General features: G+C 41.4%; 1 protein-coding gene across 4 annotated transcripts in view; it reads left to right on the top strand.

Annotated features, from left to right (window-relative positions):
• The window catches only part of SMYD3 (SET and MYND domain containing 3), a 764262-nt gene that overhangs the window by 302380 nt on the left and 444551 nt on the right, over positions 1 to 17331 (top strand). The gene's annotated exons all lie outside the window — the stretch shown is intronic.

Here is a 17331-nt window from a genome sequence, read left to right as displayed (position 1 = left end):
CAAAGCTCTGCCTATTCTCTACCACTCCTTGCCTACCTATTGTCAGAGCAGAACATTAAGTGCATAGCACCTGTTCACATCTGTGCCACTATGCCCTTGCAAAGGTGCATTTTCATAGTCACAATCCAGACTGAATGCAGAAGTCAGACATCACATGGGATTAGCTGCCAAAGAAAGCAGCCTTGCCAAAATATTTTTTTCAGAATTAATAATATTTTAGTTCTTTTGTAAGAGAACAGAAAAGGTAGTTTGCATAACATTAAAGATGTTTCTGGTAACAAATTAAATAAGGTTCAGTAACAAAAAACATCTTTACAGGATGTTCCTGCTGCCTTTGCTATCAGGAATTTGTTATTATTTTTTCTCATTTCATACTCTCCACCAGTCTTAATAATAGCTGGCCTATCAACTCAGACTTCTAGCCAAGTTCTTTGGCACTTAGAGCATGGCCATTCCTAGGGGTGCTACCTGCTATAGCACTAGAGAGCTACAGTTATCTTAGTTCCGCTCTTTTTCCTCTGTGTCTTTATCTTTCCTTTCTTACATTTTCACCTAGTGGCTAAAGTAATTTGGCCTAAACTACTTCACCTTCTTCCCCAGTAATTGCAGTACAACCTGAGCTATTTGACTTTATTCTGCCTCCCTCATCTGTATAGGCTAGGAGTCCTGCCTTGCACTGAACCAAAGATGGTTGTAAAAAAATAGTTATAAATATTTCCTGTCTAGCAGTTATTACAGAGTTATTCCTTCAGACGGAAAATACAGTATAAGGGAGTGAATCGTGTTTAATTCTGTCTTAAAGAACCTTGGTAGGACTTTAAAACAGGGTTCAGTTAAAATTGCTTATTGCATTCATGTTTCTACAAAATAGGAATATTGTTATTACAGGTCTTTCACAGTACCTAATTTGTATTTGCTGCCAAAGGCCATACTTGCCCACAACTAGATTTTCCTAAAATATCCCTCTGATGCCCACACTGATGGAGCTGGAACAGTGGTGGCATATTTTAAGACCGTAGTGTAGTGCGGTGATAAGTCAAATGTTGGGAGTAGTGACTTTCTTTACTAATACCTTGAGTGAACAAAATTGTATCTTGTATCCATTGTGCTGCTTGTTTTGTGTAAGATAAAATAGTATTTATCCTGTGCATTTGTTCACCCTCTGAACAAAGACAAATAGAGCTGAAAACAGTTGACTGTTCTGTTCAGGGTTACATTTGATTTTGGACTTCACTGAAGAAAGGTCACTATCATTCAGAAAGGTCAGTCATGTTGTATTTGTTGGGGAAGGCAGGATAAAGGCTATGGATAAATAGCAATCTGTGTAAGAGAGAGTGAGCAGAAGGTGCAAATGAGTTTTAGAAAAACAGCCATGGACAAACATTTTTGCTGCCTTACTTCACTTCCTTAAATTATGGATTGGATGCTTGCTCTCAAGCTAGCAGTTCAGTCTTAGCCATGGTATATCAGTGCATGTAAGGCCATGCTTAAGTACTCAGCAACACATTTAAGAAAGAACTTAGGTCCCACTGAGGTTGTTGGACCGTGGGATGTGCTTTAAAGTTAAGCATGTACTTAAGTGTTCTTTCTTATGTATTTAATACGTTGGGCCCTCTGCAAGGTACTGAGTTCTCTCATCTCCCAGTGACATTGAGAATTGGGGGAGCTCACAGTATTGGGCCCCAGGCTTTTAGAAGTGATTTACCATTAAAATAGCTTATGCCACAGAAAAGGATAGGGAGGCCTGTTATATCTGGGACTAGGATCTCCTTTATTCTCTCTCACAAGGCCCATTAATCTCATACAGCTGCATGTAAAGTAAGGTAAAAATAATACCTTTAATATCTGGTATTTTTCTTATATAAATTCCAGCTCCTCTTGGCTCTGTATCTTTATATAGTGGCTTTTTACATCATCATTTATTTATTTATTTATTTTTACTATAGCAATACTGCCGCAAATAGAACTTGGTAAGACTTAAGTGATAGTCAGTGTTCTTGCTCTGCAGCTGATTGATTTATTACTTCAGTTGAATGGCATCTTTAATATCTCAGGCACACAGATTTCTTCTCTCTGTTTTGTATGTTGACATATTCTACAGTACAGCTACTGTTTTAAGTGTTGATATGTGCTGTAAGCATTTACTTAGAGATAATGTTTTGAACATACTACATATTTAACAAGCTAATGGCATATTGTTAGTGAAGAAATTTAGTAGAAATCATTGCTGCTAATAACCAAACGCATAATGAACCTGTGGCCTTTCTAAAAGAGAAGTGTCACAATATCTCCAGGATTCAAAAACCTCTACAATTTTTTGTTATCTTGTGAAATTTTCACTTGGAATCATAATTCAAGCTAATGGCTTCCAGCTCCCATGGGGCCACAGAAATAGACTCTGAAATGGCAGAAGAAAAGGGTTTAGCAAATAAACTCACTGAGCTGTCAAAGAAGATTTTTTCCCATCAAACAAGTCTCCAAACCTTGTTGTGCTTCATATTGTGATCTTCTCTGGCTGTTCCATTTTCTGGACTTAAAGCAGGTCTCTAATAATAATAATAAAAAACAATACACGTGCGCGCGCGCACACACACACACACACACACACAGGCATTGAAATGTAAGGTGCTCGAATATTGTAGAGAGATTTCTCTTAATCTACAGTAGAATGGTAAGGGCAAAATTCACTTTGATTGCAGTTGCTAGGCAACCTTTTTCGTAGCAGATGTATATAGGAGTCCTGATTGTTTAACGCCAACAGTACTGGAGTCTGTCAACAAAATATGCAACAACAGCAGAATAGAGTTGAAATCGAATTCAATTAAAAAACTGAAATCCTGTACTATCGTTCCCTTATTTGTTTGTAATGATAAACAATACTAGCTAGTTTCCAATGAGGAAGAGTAGCAACATTAACACACTATATTATAGATAGAGTAGTTCTCAACCTTTTTTGTACCGGATCCCATTTGTAATCATTGATGGCCAATCCCAACCTAGTGCCTCTCTCGCCCAACCCACTGCTCCCTGCCCCAGGCCCTGACCCTCCAGCGTGTGGGTCAGAGGGGCCCTGAGCAGCCCCTTGCAGGTCGTAACTCTGCCAGCCTGCAAAGGAAAAGCCACGGTTTCCTACATGTTTTTCCTTTAAAGGAGAATCCATTTTTAAAGTTTGTTCATGACCCTTTCATATATTCTTTAGACCCACTTTTGGGTTGTGACCCCCCATGTTGAGAAATGCTGTTATAGGTCACTTCTTACCCACAGTTCTCAAAGCAAGTAGTGAAGAAGTCAAGTATCATTATTCCCATTTTATAGCTGAAGAAACTGAGGCACAGCAGGTTTAGGTGACTTTTACAAAAGCCTCAAAGTAAATCAGTTAGAAAGCTGAAAGGAATACCTGCATCCCTTAGACCACATATCCATTGAGCTACATATCAGTTAAGATATGATAAAACTTGTATTTCAAATTGTTTGAAATGCTCATTATTAATGAGGAAAGTATTGTGACAACTCCTTGATAATGAAAGCCATCTCATTCAGCAGATGAGTTCAGCCCTTAAGAGGAACATAAGCTGTCTGTGGATCTTTGGCCTCCCTTGCATGTGGTCAGATGCAGTTGAGAAAGGCAGGAAGCCCCATGACTTACCCACTAGGCAGCAACTTGTCATGCTGCTCCATCTTCCCCATGTGGCATCTGAAGAGCCATTTTTAGAGCAGCCAGTGAAAGGCAGGTGGAGGAGATAAACTGCCTTCCGGGAGAATTTGAGCCCTGTACTTTTGGCAGTGGAGTGGTAGCTGATAGCTTGTTGTGCCCCCTCCCAACCTAATTTACTGCTATATTACAAGACCTTCCCATTACTGCTAGTATTGGTAGACCTCCATCTAGTTATAGACATGGTGCGCATTTCTTTTTATCCACTGTATTCTCTACCTCTAAGCTGGTCTAGCTGAAGCTGTGGTAAAAATGTAGGTGGCTTCCAATGCCTTATCGATACTAGATGGAGCTGCAGTGCTGATAGCAAGAGGGGAGAATTTTAGGGACAAAAATGTAGTTTGTAAATCAAGACTTCATTGGGATTACTTTTCTGAATTGAATAAAACTTACTTATTAAATTTGTTTCATAACTTTATCTTTGAAGCTTGCCACAATGCCATGGTAGTTTTTTTATAATACATTTAGTATAAGGCAACGAAAATCACGGGATGCTCTGTCTTCATTTGTATTGGATGTTTAGATATAGTTTCTAGTTGCAGAGATGTGAACTATGAAGTAATAGGAATCTAGATCACATCTAAGATTTTGATTTTGCCCATCTTAAAAACTAGGGCTATACACATTGACCCAGATCCAGATCTAAATCAGAGTTCAAATTGGGATTGCATATTCACTGGGGTGCAGTCATTGTTTATTTTGTTTTGATCTAGCTGTATTTTAACATCAAGGAACACAGTGTTTGGAAGGCAGAGTTTAATTGGCTTTTCTGTTAACTTTTACCTACCAATCTGTGCTACAATCTTAAAAATCATTCAGGTTGATAGGAATAGATCTAACTTATAAAATTAGTTTGAAAAATTATGTCTGTACACTTTAAATACAAATAAATATGGTAATAAGATTTGAGCACAACTGCAGCTTTGCTTCCAGATAGTGTAATATTTCTTAGGAGCTAAGTAAGGGTCAGTGCACATTGATTATTAACTCACTCTACAGATCTTTATTATTTGTTCATCAGAATTGGCTGTGCAGATGTTTTATGTACTGAAATATTAAAAAGTTATTAATTGAGCTTCTTGATATATTACTGTTAATAATACTCCTGACCTTGTACTTCATCTCTCATAAGTGTTCTGTTAAATGGACACATACCATATTTACCCAAATCTAAGATGACCCTGACTTTAAGATGACCCCATATAATTAGATTCTCTACATGGAAAATGTATAATTAAAAAAAATATTTTCCATATACAGAATCTACTTATTGGAGGATCATCTTAAATGGGGCTGTGCTCTGTGGTCCAAGCTGCAGTGAAGATGAAACCTGCTGGCACTGAAACAAAGGTAAGGAGGAGTGCAGCAGCAGGGGAGTGATAGGAAGAATCGGCACATGGTGGGGGTTGGGTGCGGTGGGGGCCTGAGGCTGCAGAAGAGGAGAGTAGGGGTTGGAGAGGTGGCGGGGGGCAGGCAGCAGCTGCAGCTCTGGCCCCAACCTTGGTTTGGGGCCAGAGCTGGAGCTGCAGCAGCTGCCTGCTCCCTACTGCCTCATATTGGATTCTAAGATGATGCCCCTCCCCCCTCAACGTTAAAGGGGGGAAAACAGTCTTTTAGTGAAGTAAATATGGTATTACATAATTAAATGGAAATTGTTACATGCATCTCTGGGAGTACCAAGAATAGTGGTTTGCATTTGTATAACTGACTGTAGAAATTTAGGTTCTCTGTAGCGAAGACATTTTATAGTCTGTTTATATTTTCCAAATTGCTTCAGTTTTTTTCTGATAGCTAGCTTGAAGCTAGGGCAAAGAAATTGCTGTACAATTAAAATAAGATTATATTTATTGATGGATTTAAATAATATTTTCATTTAAATTGACATTTAGCACAGTTCTATAATGAAGTTGTGATGAGTAAATAAGCTTTTAGTGCTCAGGTCTCACTGCCCCAACTGTTCAAGCCTTATAAAACCAACATGAATGATACTGTCAGAAAACAATTCTGAACAGTATTCTTAACATAATCTCAGTGTGAATTGGTGGACATACATGTAGCAGTGCAGTGGTTCAGCACCAATGATAATAGACTTCTATTTACTGTGAGGAGAAGAGATGATTGGCATGGAGTAATACAGACTTGGTCTCAGGGTATATGTTCTCCCCCTTGATGAGTACATGTAGCTTTGATTAACATTAATGAGCATCACACACGTGGATTAAGGACAGAATATTTTGACATGACATGCAGTGAATTTTGAGATGATGATTATTTAACGCCTCAGGTAGGTTTAAAGAGACAAATGACTTTAACCACCAGAGAAGTGCAACTGTCTCAGAAACTGGATGCTTTCTATGTCTTATTTCCACTGTTATCCAGGTATTAAGAAGTTCACAGCTGAAATTTTTCTCAGCCCTGAAGAACTGTAACCATTTAATAGAGGTTTAAGTGGCTTATGGAAAGTGAGGTATCTAACATGAAGGTGTCTCTAACATCACTAGCAACAGCATTACACTGAATTAAGGGGCAGCTTTTTTCTTGTAGTAACTTTTTTCTAGTTGGCATGGATGTGGGGAGAGGAGGGGGAAATGACAGTAAATAGTTTCAGGAAATCCTCTAAGGCTGTGCTGAATGTGTTCTCCATTGCTGCCGCTTATCGTCTTAGTTTTCCAGTGAACTCTGACCTTTTCATCTGCCTCCATCTCCATTGACTTTTTGGGGGTTGTATGTGGACAAGTCTGTGTAGATGGAGCTGGCTGTAGATTTGGGACCTTAGGTTTTATTTTAGGTCTCTGAAAGCTGAAAAAATCCTAATGCTTACAGAACAGAAGTCAAGTATTGTATTGCATGAACAAATCATTGAAATAGAAGAGGGCCTGTATTAAAAGGTTAGACCCAAGTACCTCCAAGTTTTGATATGTCTGAGTTTGCTTTCAAAATTCCTGCTTTTAATTTTGCAGATGACTGATGATCAGAGTCAAATTCCCACGTCCAAGGATATTTTTACATGTGCCACAAGTGCCATTTTAAAGTGCAGGGATGCTGCGACACAAGACGTGGAGGCTGTTGGAGTGTGCTAATTAGCATGCTTCAACAGACTTGAATAATCAAGTCTGCTCTGATGTGCTGTAACTACAGCATGTTGGAGCGACCTCCCCACACATCTACAGGCACCCCAGATATCCTAAAATGCAGAAGGGTTTGGAATCTGGATGCAAACATTCTGGTTTGAACTTCTCTTGACATCTTATCTGCTGGTCAGGAGAACATTGACCCAATGACTATCATTTTCTATTTTTGTATGCTGTTAACATTTGGTAAAAGTACCTAGCATCATTGTAGTAGAAGTGGTATTGAATGCACTGATGTGGAATGTGTAAAGGTTACCTAAAAGTTAGAGTTGACTGTGAATCATGTGGCCAGCCTTCCTGTGTCATTTCCAAGCTCTTTGCTTTAAGTTTTAAGAAAGCTTCCAAGTTCTATAGTGCAGATTTCTTCAGACAATTTGATATTTGATAATTGATGATGCTGTTTTTACCTCCTAATACTATCTTTTAGGCATTGTGGATAATGTGCGTTAGCATCAAACGTTAAAATGTGTAAATATCTATTTTTTTGTAAAGTCTCTTTGCCTTGTCCATAGCACTCTTGTTTTTTGCTAAGTAATATCTATAAAGTGATCTTGATTTGCCATAAGATAACTAGTTATTTGTCAGAGAGAATGACAAATCTACTTGTCTCAGAAAATGCTGAAGTAGGGATTCAAGGCAATTGCTACCTAAATTGCTTTTGTGTACGACAATGGATAAAAATCTAGAAATAGATTTTAGAAATAGTATTGATCTGTTCAATACTATTGAACTGATCCTAATCTGTTCTTTATTTGTGTCAAGAAAACATGCATACACATTTCAGAACAGCTTCTCCTTTTTTAATACTTTTTTTTTTCTTTTTTTTTTTTCACACCAGTTGCAAGAAGCTGACTGCTGGCCAGTTGGAAGCATATTTACTTAATTTGGTTCACAAAGTCATTTCATATGCTGTTAAACTTGTTGCAGGTTTTTCCCTCTCGGAATCAAACCTGGCATCCTTAGTTTTTGCTCAGTCCCTTACTCAAATAGATTTCCCTTGTCTCAAATTGGGACCGAATACCTAGAGTGTAGTTTTTGTTTAGTTGAGTGGTTTCTTTTTTTGTGTGTGTTTAGTGGTATAACCGCGGAGATCCTGGCTCTTAAGTCGTGTAAACTTCAATACATGACCTATTACTATTACAGCCAGAGATTTACAGAAGGCTTCTTTCCCTAGAACAAAACATCAGAGGTTAATACGTTTGCTCTCTTATCTCATTTTAGAAAAGCTATTTCTTTTCTTAAATAAATTCTGAAGCAACTAGAATGAGAATGCTTGTTTTTAGTCAACGTTGTTTCATCAGAAACATCAGAACCTGGATCATTTGTATCTGGATGGTTTGCAACCCACTTCATTTGCAGCAGCCTGCTGAGTGAAGGCCAAGCTCCACAGCAAAGGAGAAGCAGTACTCTTCAAAGTCAAAGCTATGGCAGTTAGCTAGAACACCAGAGTAGACCTGTGCAGCTGCTTGCTGTGGCCTTATATACCACCATTTGCAAACCCCCCTCTTCCCATGGGCTATGGGACCTAACCCTATGAATGATTTGGATTCTACAGTTTTTAATTGTTTTCTGTTTCTACAGGATATAGAGATTAGGCTTTAACTCAAAGCAAGGGTCTGAGTCTGCGGGTGACAACCTTTTCAGGCTGAGGACCCAAATGACACAGCTTTGCTCGGAGGCACAGGAGCAGATGGGTACTAAGACCCAACCTCCACCACTACTGCTTCTCTCTATCATGGCACGGAGTAGGTGCCCACTGCTGCTGCTTCTCACCATGGCATGGAAGAAGCCTCCACTGCTGAAGCCTTTGCTACCAAATGCCAATGAAGACTCATATCTGTGGGTCAGATCCAGCAGTTCTGTTGGCCATACACTGCTGTTCTAAATGATTTTTTTTTTGAAGTTCAATTCCAAATCCAACTCCCTTTCAGCCCCATAGTCTGGATGAGTGATATGGGCTTGGCCCATAGACTGGATCTGGTCTGTGGGAGTCAAATTGGCCCCTGAGCCAGATCATGCCTGCAGCCCTGGCCCTGCTGCACACAGGACCTTGTCTTCTGACCCTGCAGGGCTTGGAAATTTGGCAGTGGGGTAGTAGTGACAGTGTTAATTGCTACTGTTCTTCCACCACCAAATTTCCAGATCCACAAGGAACCCTACAGGTGAGATGATATGGCTCCATGGGCTGGATCAGCACCCCTGTAATAGAAGGGTTCCAAGATGGGAGCAGCATGTTGAGAATGATGGGCCAGTTGCTATTCACATGGATTTGAACAGAGCAAGGTGGGTGTCAGGAAGGAGAAGGAGAAGGCAGAAGGCAGGTGAGGAGAAGGTTCCAGCATGGGTGTTTTTCTTCTGGTCTCCCAGTAATTGTCCCTCACTTTTGGTGATGTTCAGATTTATAGTCCTATTTTTTAGCTCAGTCTTGCCATTAATACTATATATTGTGATTTATTTGTACTAAACACATAGGCCAGGTACAGATATTACACTTTTACAGGTATAAGTGATCAGAAACCAGTCTATACCTGTAACAGAATAGAAGTTTGGTGCACAACACTGGTCTATACCTGTACCAGAACAGAACTGCAGCACATACATACAGACTGGTTTAAAATGGTGGAACCTGGTCTAAGATTTCCACGTTCCAACCAAAGGGGAAATATGTTTTCTGTTCGCTACTGATCTAAACTATGCCACTTACAGAAAAGCACATAACTTGAATCATTTCTGCCTCAAGCTGTTTGAATGTCTGTACCTAGCCATAATGAGGAACCAGAAACTGCAAGCTGTATAAATAACCTATATTTACATAGTTAATGACATGCAAAAATGTCTTTCTGTGTTTTTTTTGTGCAGATCTAGAGTTCACTTTTTGTACCAGTTACATGCTTTTTCACTTGGAGGAATTTAAATGGCACGACTGTCATCATGGTTTTCACCACATTTGTATTAACCTCTTAGTTGCTCAGCAAGAAGTCTCCTAGATGAGAAAAGTATAAAACATGTCAGAAATTATTTGAAGAGGACAAATCTATGACGAGTGCAGATGCATCAACTTCTCTCCAAACATTTGAGGCTTTGATTTGGAGTCAGAATTTAGAGAATTCTTGTTCTAAGTCAGCTGATGATTGGAAGATCTTTCTTTGGTATAAAATGGGGATGTCAAATTCATTTGGCTCTGCAGGCTGGATGAGCAGTGTGGGACTAGTCCACAGAGGCTGGATCAGGCCCATGGATCCTTCCCAGCCCCAAATGCCAGAACCAGCATCCTCAGTGTCTGCTTGGGGTAGCCTGGGATTGCATTGTACATGATACCCACTCCAGCCAGTCTGGGACAAGCACCCCACATGGTGCCCACTCTGGCTGTTCTTGGGCAGGTACCACATGCAGTGGGGGTCCTAGGCCAGCCAGAGTTGGGGCTGGATATGGCATGCGGGGGGAGATGGTTTCAGATTGGCCTTGTGCAGGTGCCAGTGGAGTGCGAGTTCTGGAGTGGGTGCTGCGTGCAGTGTATGTCCCAGACCCAGTATACAAGGCTGGTCTGGCACTAAACAGCGGTGAAAATAAAACCAGTACTGTACTGAGAATTGGGCTCTGGATTTTTCCAGGCAATATGTGTAGGCAGCTTGTGCCTGCCAACTTCCCTTTAGGAAGCTGTGATAAATATTTTGTTATGTAAGTATACTGCTAATGACCTGCTCTAGAGCCATAATGCCACCACAATACACTGTTGTTCATGATTACACGCAATAAGGTAAATTGCAGTTATCATCTAGCAAATGGCAAAAGAGAAATGAAGTAGAAATTGAGTGATGCTGTCCTTTTTGCTTTTCCATTTCAAATGGGCAAGATAATAGAATAATTTTAGTGGAGATACAACTCATGCATTGTATTGATAAGGGCTCCCATTATATCCCTAGTTAGAACCATTCAGAACAATAGAAAATAGAATAGAACAGAACAATAGAAAATCATAGTTTTCCCTGACACATTTTGTCACTCTGTGCTTAAAAGAAGGATGGATCATGGATTAAGGGACTGGAGTATTTTTAAAGGAGAAAGTACTTTTCAGTTTTTAGCACAAAGAAGAATAATTACTCCTTCTATTTAATAAAAAGACTAAATGAAAATGTCTAATACAGCTTTGTTCATATGCCTGAGCAAAGTTTTTCTGTGGTGATACCTTGACTTTTGGAATTCACCCTGCCCCTTTCCTTTTACCTGGCAGAGCTCAAAGTCTTCAAAGGTTTCTTTGGTTGGCCAGACATTTTTGTGAGGGGGAGTGTTTGAGGAGGGCATTTCTTTTAATTTGGTTTAGCTGATTTGTGTTGGCTGGTGTTACCAGTTGGCACTATTAGACATAGAGAGAGGTAGCTATGTTAATCTGAAATCAGGCAAAAGGCAGGGCAAAGTGGCACCTTATAAATGAATTCATTCAGAAATGCATACGTTTTGTAGGCATCAGTTGACTTCACAGATGCTATGGACTTGCAGAGACCAGGGCTCCTAACTGGAAGGGAATACAATAATTTAAATGTAAAGGATAGAGAGATGGAAAAGAAGGGCGATGGAGATGGTGCACTACTGAGAGAGGCAAAGGTAGATGAAGAGATCAAAGAGGATAAATAACGCAGTTAACCCACTGAGGCATATAAGGGTTATAAAAACTAGTCCAGGTAATGGGATAAGAATTCATGATCCCTGTTGAGACCCTTCTTAACAGTCTGTGGATGATTTGTTGTTTCCCAGTTTCACATCTGAAAGTTTTGTTGTTTAGCACAGCTACTCTGAGGTCAGTGATGGAGTGCCCAGGGACGTTAAAGTGTTTTGCCACAGGCTTTTTTGTCTTTCTGGAATTAGTGTCAAATTGGTATCCATTCATTCTTTCAGGTAGAAATTCCCTTGTCCTGTCTGTGCATAGCAGATGGTGGATAGGTACGCTTGGCAGAGGAGCAGGTGAATGAACCTCTTGACATTATAATCTGTGTTGCTTGATCCTGTGATAATGTGGTCTGTGTTGATGGGAGGTGCAGCTGGCAACTGGGTCTGGAGCAAAGCTTGGTGAGAATTGGAATTAGGTAGTCTGTTGCTGGAGAGATGTCTTATGATGTTGTGGGGCTGTCTGTAAGCCAGCTTGTCCCCCAAGTCTACCTTGACATAGTTGTCATTTTCCAGGAGGGATTGGAGGTCATGAATGGTGTTCAAGCTTGGTGCTGTAGTCGATAGCCAAAGAGATGTTATTGTCCTTGTCATGGAGTTGGTATTGAAGCAGGTTGGAGCAGGTCTGAGTCTGGCTCTGTTGATTTAAGTGGCTATGGTTCTAAGACTATTACATGTAATATGCGTAATAAAACTATTACATGTAGTCATACAAGCTCTTTTTATTTTTTTAAGTAAAAGCAAGTTTTGACCCCTTCTAGATGCATTGTAATTGCTGCTGTTAGTTCTCTTTTGTGGGAGGTTTTGTGTGGAAGCAGTCTGAGGAGAGGAGGAGCTGTGCAAGTCATAGTTATACCATTAAAATTTTGTACTGTGTAGACAGCTCTAGGTAATTTTAGATGCTTTTGAAAAATGTATTCAGTAGCTAAAAATGTGGCTTAGTATTCTTTAGGGACAGAAATTATACATAAACCCGTATAAGTGATCGGGAACTGGTTCAAATCTGTAACACAACAAAAGTTCAGTGCACATAAACCACTTTCAAAATGGTCAAAACTGATTTAAGAGAAACTGATTTAACCTAAATCAGTTAAGTCTGATACTACATCCATACAAGTTTATTGAACTTCTGTCTCAGATCCCTTCCAGATTCAAGTTAACTCACAGTCCCCCAGTATCCCAGGATGCATTGCACCTCCCCTGCAAACCCCCTTGCAGGATGGATAGGCTAGCCTTGGCCTAAGCTGTCTGCTCCAGCTGAGCAGGGAGGCATGCTCTAGTGCCCCAAGTTTCTGGCCTGGGCCACTGCAGACATTTTCAGACTCAGAAGTGAATGTCTGTTCACTTGCTTATCAGTTCAGTCTACGCAGCTTAGACTAACCTGTGAAGATTGAATTGATTCTGCCTTGAGCTTTTTGACTATTTGTACTTAGCCCTAGTGTTCCTGATGCCAATTAGACAATCATTCTTCTACAATGAATAAACTGAGAGGTGTAGCTGACTGTGTGGGGCCCTGAGGTTGACACATTGGTTTTCCCTGTGAAAATGTTTCCAGATACAAAGCAGTTTCTCTTAGAATAGATTTTTATTCCACTTTTCTTCATTCATTTTTGTACTTTTACGGTTTGCTACATATTGAATGCAGAGGCAGCTGTGGTTTAGTGAATTTGTAGGTTCCTTTGTGAGCACCTGTGGGTCAGAAGGCATGCTGCTGTTAGCCAGCACTGTGGCTGAGAGAGAGAGTTTGCAGTTCAGAGCCCATAGGTGAGAAAGAATTGGGGTTCTTGTGAGATGAAAGGCAGTAGGAAAATGTAGACTATTATAATTGCTAGAGACAGATTATTACCAAGAGACTCACTGTTTTAGTACACAAGAATATGTGATGCTTACATAATTTTGAAACAAATTCAGGTAAAGCTTAGCTTAGTAGAGGCTTATTGGCTCAGTAAAAGGATGTCTGAGCTAACAAGATGGTTAGAATTAGTTGTATTTGTCTTTTTTTTTTAAGCCAGGCCCTCAAAATGAATGATTCCCGCTGGAAAACAGCAGGATGATGATGTTGATGTATTCTGGATTTTTTCCTTGGCTTCTTGGTTCCTGAGTCTTCAGGTTTTGGTTGCCTTACTACCAGTATTTCAGGCTTTTCAACCCCAAACCTGGAAATGTCTGTCTTACTAATGAGAAGTAAGCCCCTCCACTTCAGGAGTCAGGGCTTTAAGACAAATTGTAAACATTGCAAGTTTTATGATAGAAATAACAACACTGACTTTGTTCCAAAGGTCTGGGGAGAGAGAAATAATTGGACGTGCACCCTGTAAGTGATGCCTCAAGTTCTGTCCTCCGTTGGTCAGTGGCAGGATGGGGGGAGGATGGAGAAGGCCGCCCAGGATTCTAACTATTCCCTAACCCTCCGTTGTTGCCTTTCCTCTTGGTTGCTCTTTGATGAGGAAGTGCCCGCACAGACCACAAAGGCAAGGAGGAAGCCTCTTTCTTGTACCTCTTCCCTTTACTGGGAGTCTGAATACAATTCTACAATCTGTCCTTTAATGTGTAGAGATAGATAGTTTCAGCTTAAAAATTTATATGCAACATTTAGAAATAAATAGTCAATGCAGTATGTGGAGTCTTAAGCCATGTTGACTGCAGTCAAAGATAAACGAAGGCTGTGGGTAAATCCTCACATAGTGCATTGCACCCCTAAATGCTGAGTGCATATTTGAGTGAGCCACAAAGTGTGGAATGTATTTACTTGCATTTATATTTGTTCATTTACACTGTATTACATATTGTGTTTTTCCTGACTCAAATCCTCCGTTTCGTTTTGTGTTGTCGATTTAAGACAATGATGTGAATTGCTTCTTCAATGTTATCTAGATTCCAGCAAGGTCAGCAGGCCAAAACAGCTGGTCCTACTGTACTTTCTCTGGCCTAATTAAATGTTTCACATAAAGCTCATATACCATCTGCTTAGTTTACCATTACAGTAACCGACTGAAATAAAAAACAAAGGCATTCATGGCAGGGATGTACAAAATATTCAGCTGAAAATTCAAAGCACACATCATCTGCTCACTTTTGAAACTGGAGCACTTCTGAAAACATGCAGTGTGTAATTTGAATAGGGTTTAATGGTCTACAAAAAGAGAGATGCTGTGGGGTACCCTTTAGATCCATTATTGTTGCTAATGTAGTGTGTATGTCTTGGAGTGTGTCTTATGTCTCACAAATATCTTGTGATATTTAGGAACACCCGTACTTCAGGTTGCCTAAGCATTTCCATTGTAAACTTCATTTTCAACTGTCTGGTCATTTGTGCAACTTTTCCCTTTGCTGAAATTTTCCAGACACCTTCATAACTGGAGGGTGAGTGTTTACAAATACATAGCCGAAAACAGTTGAGCCATTTTGAGAACTAGGACAAGAGGGGAAATAAAACCACACTTCCAGTTCCAATCTAGCAGGCTTTTCTTGAGCAGCTGTAGTAGCTTTACCTGAACTAACTGTGAACTGGCTAGCTTGGGTACCTGTAGCAGTGAAGCTGCAGCAATGTAAGCTTTATCCACAATCATGGGAGGGCTTATTTTTGCAACCGTTGTTGATGCAGCTTACTACTGCTGCTTACTGAGCAGGCTAGCTTATAGTTAGCATTAGCCAAGCACACTTCTCAACTGCAGGGTAAATGTAGCCATGGTCCATTGCTGTGGAGATCAGCAGCCTTGAACAAGTGGAGAGTCTTAGTAGCTCTCCTACAAACTGAACTTCAAGAAAGGTTGTGGTATGTAACAGCTTATTTCACTGCACAGTTAGTGCTAGCCTTTCAAAAGACCTCAGGACCAGGTCTACAAGTGCAGAAAACCCAGTGTCAGGGCTAGATTTTCACAAGGACTCAGTTTCCTTGTAGATAAGAACCATGTTTTCAAAGTCTTAGTACTCAATGTGCACCTGTACTCTTGGAAAAAAATGGCTATTTATTTTGATCCTAAAATGGAGCTGAGTTTCCCGTGAAAATTCAGCTCTGGATGAATGGGGGGCAAGAGTGCCCGAAAGCCTCCCTGGCTCACCAAGGAAGTCCGGGAATGCCTGGTTGCCAAAAAGGCGGCATACACCCGGTGGAAGTGGGGGGGCTATCTCCAAAGAAGAGTATACTTCCACTGCTCGGGCCTGTAGGGGGGCTGTTAGGAAAGCTAAGGCGGACATAGAGCTAGGACTAGCGTCCAAGATCAAAGATAATAAAAAGTCCTTTTTCAAATATATAGGAAGGATGAAGAAGGAACTGGGAAATGTGGGGCCCCTGCAAGATGCACTGGGCAATCTGGTGGTTGCGCCAGAGGAGAAGGCAGACCTCTTTAACAAATTCTTCACCTCCGTTTTCTTGTGCAGGGACCGGGACTCCCCCACCGTGTTTCAAGACGGACTCAAGGGGAACACCTCAAGACCTAAGGTTGAAGAGGACTGGGTTAGAGTGCTTCTGGAGGGGCTGGACGTGTTCAAGTCAGCAGGTCCAGATGCTCTCCACCCCAGGGTGTTGAGGAAGCTAGCAGGGGTTATTGCAGGGCCCTTGGCACAGCTTTACGAGCGCTCATGGTGCTCAGGCCAGGTGCCAGATGATTGGAAGATAGCCAATGTGGTCCCCATCTTTAAGAAAGGGAGGAGGGAGGACCCGGGCAACTATAGGCCCGTCAGTCTTACCTCAGTCCTGGGGAAACTCTTAGTAAAGATCATCAAGGAGCACATCTGTGATGGGCCGGCATTGGGGATGATGCTCAAGGGCAACCAGCACAGTTTCATTAGGGGAAGGTCATGTCAGACCAACCTGATTGCCTTTTACAATCAGATCACAAAAGCATTGGATGCAGGTGTCGCTGTGGATGTAGTCTTTCTGGACTTCAGCAAGGCCTTTGACACTGTCTCCCACCCCATCCTCGTTAAAAAACTAGGCGACTGTGGCATCGATGCCCACACGGTCAGATGGATTGCTAATTGGCTGACAGGTCGTACTCAGAGGGTGGTGGTGGACAGGTCATATTCGACCTGGGGGGACGTGGGCAGCGGAGTCCCCCAGGGCTTGGTCCTTGGGCCCATGCTGTTCAATTTCTTTATCAGTGATTTGGATGATGGGGTGAAAAGCAACCTGTTCAAATTTGCTGCTGATACCAAAATTTGGGGTGAGGTGGGCACACTAGTAGGGAGGGAAAGACTGCAGAAAGACCTGGATAGGTTGTAAGGACGTGCTAACAAAAACAGGATGCGTTTCAATATGGACAAGTGCAGGGTGCTGCACTTGGGCAGTAGTAACCGGCAACACACTTATAAGATGGGAAACTCCCTTCTTGAGAGCACGGAGGCAGAAACGGATCTTGGAGTCATCACTGACTCCAAGATGAACATGAGCCGACAATGCGAGGTCACGGTCGACAGGGCTAACCGGACCTTATCGTGCATCCACAGGTGCATCTCAGGTAGGGCCAAGGAGGTGATCCTCCCCCTCTACACGACACTGGTCAGACCACAGCTGGAGTACTGTTTCCAGTTCTGGGCACCCCACTTCAAGAGGGATGTGGACAACATTGAGAGGGTCCAGAGGATGGCCACCTGCATGATCCGAGGACAGCAGGGCAGACCCTACAATGAGAAGCTACAGGACCTGAACCTGTTCAGCCTTCACAAGAGAAGGCTGAGGGGGGACCTGGTGACCGTCTATAAACTCACTAGGGGGGACCAGAAGGGTTTGGGGGAAACCTTGTTTCCCCTAGCGCCCCCCGGGATAACAAGGAATAACGGCCACAAGTTGTTGGAGAGTAGGTTTAGATTAGACATTCGTAGGAG

Source organism: Alligator mississippiensis, chromosome 1 (genome assembly GCF_030867095.1).
Source record: "Alligator mississippiensis isolate rAllMis1 chromosome 1, rAllMis1, whole genome shotgun sequence".
Lineage (NCBI taxonomy): Eukaryota > Metazoa > Chordata > Crocodylia > Alligatoridae > Alligator > Alligator mississippiensis.
The sequence above is the reverse complement of the archived record's forward strand: the minus strand, read 5'-3'. Positions and strand labels throughout refer to the sequence as shown.